Here is a 3055-nt window from a genome sequence, read left to right on the forward strand (position 1 = left end):
GATCAGTGAAAGGAGAGGAGAGCCAAAGGTGGTGGTGAACATTGAAATCTAGAATCGAGATTTCAGAGAAAGGAGAAATGGATAGAATTTGTTCCATCGAAGAAGGCAGTTGACGAATTTTTGATAGTAGAATTAGGAGATAAGTAAACAGTGCAGATATATTTAGTCAGAGAATGACAGGGGAGCAAAAGCCAGGGAGTAAAGAATTCAGAAGAATCAAGTTCAGGAACACGAGAGCAAGATAGGTCGTTGCGTACATATACACAACATCCACATTTGGCTTTGAAATGAGTATAGAGAAAGTAGGAGGATACAGAAAAGGGTTTGCTGTCAGTTGCCTCTGACAGCTGAGTCTCGGTAAGGAAGAGAAGGTGAGGTTTAGAAGAGGAGAGGTGGTGTTCAACAGAGAGAAAGTTAGAGAAAAATGCCACAAATGTTGCAGAAATGAAGAAGAAGTGAGTCAGACAGTGGATCCAGGCAACTTAAAGAGTCGTCAAAGGGAGAGGGGCGAATGGTGGGGGCATTTATGGTCCCCCCCCCCCGGGGGACTTCGAGGCACGGTTAAGAGCGCCATTTTTCTAATTTTATAATTCTGTAAAGGAAGTGTAGTGTGTACTGTGCATGTAGTTTAGTGTTAATAGTTAAAGAAAATTGTATTGGAGAGCATGCTGGCCTACTCTGTATGTTACTGAAACACTGAAAAAATTCCGCAAAGGGGGTTGGTCAGGAACTAGTCCTGAGGGCTGATGAAACGGAAGCTCCAGCTCTCCTTGTCATCAGCTTTCCATCCACCTTGGGAGTACTGCCCTGCTCGACTGGTGCTAAGGGCTACTCATATACTGTATATATATATATATATATATATATATATATATATATATATATATATATATATATATATATATGCTAAGAAAATCAGCGGAGGTAGGAGGAAAAACTAATACATCCAAAACCAAGAAATATTCAGAAAAGACACTCGAGCATATGAATAAACGAAAGGAAATGAAAGTAAAGACAAAGAAAGACGAAACAGAACGAGCAGAATTAAATAAGCATATCAACAAAAGACAAAGGGAAGAAAAAAGAAAGAGAAACATGGATCAGATCAAAGAAACCATCAAAAATGGAAAAAGTCTGAAACAGGTCCCAAGTAAAATGGCACTAGGAAGGCAACAAATGACATCACTGAAAGAAAAAAACGGTGAAACCATTAAATGCAGAGATAAGATGGTGAAGAGAGTTGAAGAATTTTACGAAGAACTGTATGCATCAAATAAAGTAATACCAATAGCTAAAGTTCCAGTTGGCACAAGTGAAAAACCTGAGGTAACACCAGATGAGGTAAATATTTGTCTTAAAAATATGAAAAGAGGGAAGGCTCCGGGAGAAGATGGAATAGTAACAGATTTACTGTTGGATGCAGGAGTAGAAGTACAAAATAGACTTGCCCACTTACTTACCCACTGTATAAAACAGAAGAAAATTTCCAAAACATGGTGTAATGCAATAGTTATTTTACTCTACAACAAAGACGACTCAAAAGATCTTAGTAACTATCGACCCATTAGCTTATAATCAGTCATTTACAAACTCTTCACCAAAGTCCTTACGAACAACAACAGTTTTGGAGGAAAACCAATCTCGTGAACAGGCATGATTCCGAAGCTGGTATTCGACCACTGATCATCTACACACAATGAATCAACTAATTGAGAAAACTACAGAATGCAATAAACCACCGTGTTTAGGTTTTGTTGATTACGAAAAGGCTTTTGATTCAGTGGAGCACATTGCAATTATAAATTCATTGCAAAGAACAAGGAGTGAATGAGTACATTGTAAAACTGCTCGAAAACATATATAAAGAGGGAACTGCTACAGTTAAATTACATAAGTACTCGGAAAAAATTTAGATTGAGAAGGGCGTGCGTCAGGGAGATACAATTTCACCAAAATTATTTACACCATGCCTAGAAAGTATTTTCAGAAAGCTAGACTGGGATAACAAAGAAGTGAACATAGATGGAGAAAAGCTAAACCATTTAAGTTTTGCAGATGACATTGTCCTAATCTCAGAAACAGTGGAGGAATTGCAAGAAATGTTAAATGACCTGAACAGAGAAAGTCTCAAAGTAGGACTGAAGATGAACCGGAGTAAAACTAAAGTAATGTTTAATTCACAAACACCATAGAGCGTCATCAGAATAAGCGATGAAATTCTTCAATAAGTTGAGGAGTACAACTACTTGGGACAAATACTAAAATTAACAAAAGATCATGATAGTGAAATAAAAAGACGCATTACAATTGGATGGAAAGCTTCCGGTAAACATAGAGACGTTATGAAATGTAGCTTGCCAGTTTGTATGAAACGAAAATTATATAACGAATGTATAATTCCGGCTATGACTATGGTTGTGAGACTTGAAAACTGACAAAATCAATGGAAAATAAATTAATCCGTTCTCAAAGAGCAATGGAAAGGTCAGTGTTGGGAATGTCTTTAAGAGACAGGAAAAGATCAACCTAGGTAAAAGAGCAAACTAAAGTCAAAGATATTATAGATGTTATATAAGAACAGAAATGGAGGTGGGCAGGCCATATAGCAAGAAAAAGGGATAACCGATGAAGCAAGAGGCTGACTGACTGGACACCAAGAGATTGTAAGCGTAGCAGAAAAAGGCCAGACAGGAGATGGAGAGATGAGACAGAGAAAAATGCAGGGAAAACGTGGCAAATATTTGTTCAGTCAAGGATTCCGTGGAAAAGGTTAGGGGAGGCCTTTGTTCAGCAATGGACTAGTTATTGCTGATGAGATATATATATATATATATATATATATATATATATATATATATATATATATATATATATATATATATATATATATATATATATATATATGTGTGTGTGTGTGTGTGTGTGTGTGTGTGTGTGTGTATCTCTCTATTGCCAGACTCCTTAATCCCTTATACGGGGTGGCCACAAACAAATCGCCTCCACGTCACTCTTTCCCCTGCCATTTCACTGCCCTGCTTCCAGTTCACACCCCATT

This window comes from Coenobita brevimanus, chromosome 8 (genome assembly GCF_032717465.1).
Source record: "Coenobita brevimanus isolate Jiangsu-jjx chromosome 8, ASM3271746v2, whole genome shotgun sequence".
In the NCBI taxonomy this organism is placed as follows: Eukaryota; Metazoa; Arthropoda; class Malacostraca; order Decapoda; family Coenobitidae; genus Coenobita; species Coenobita brevimanus.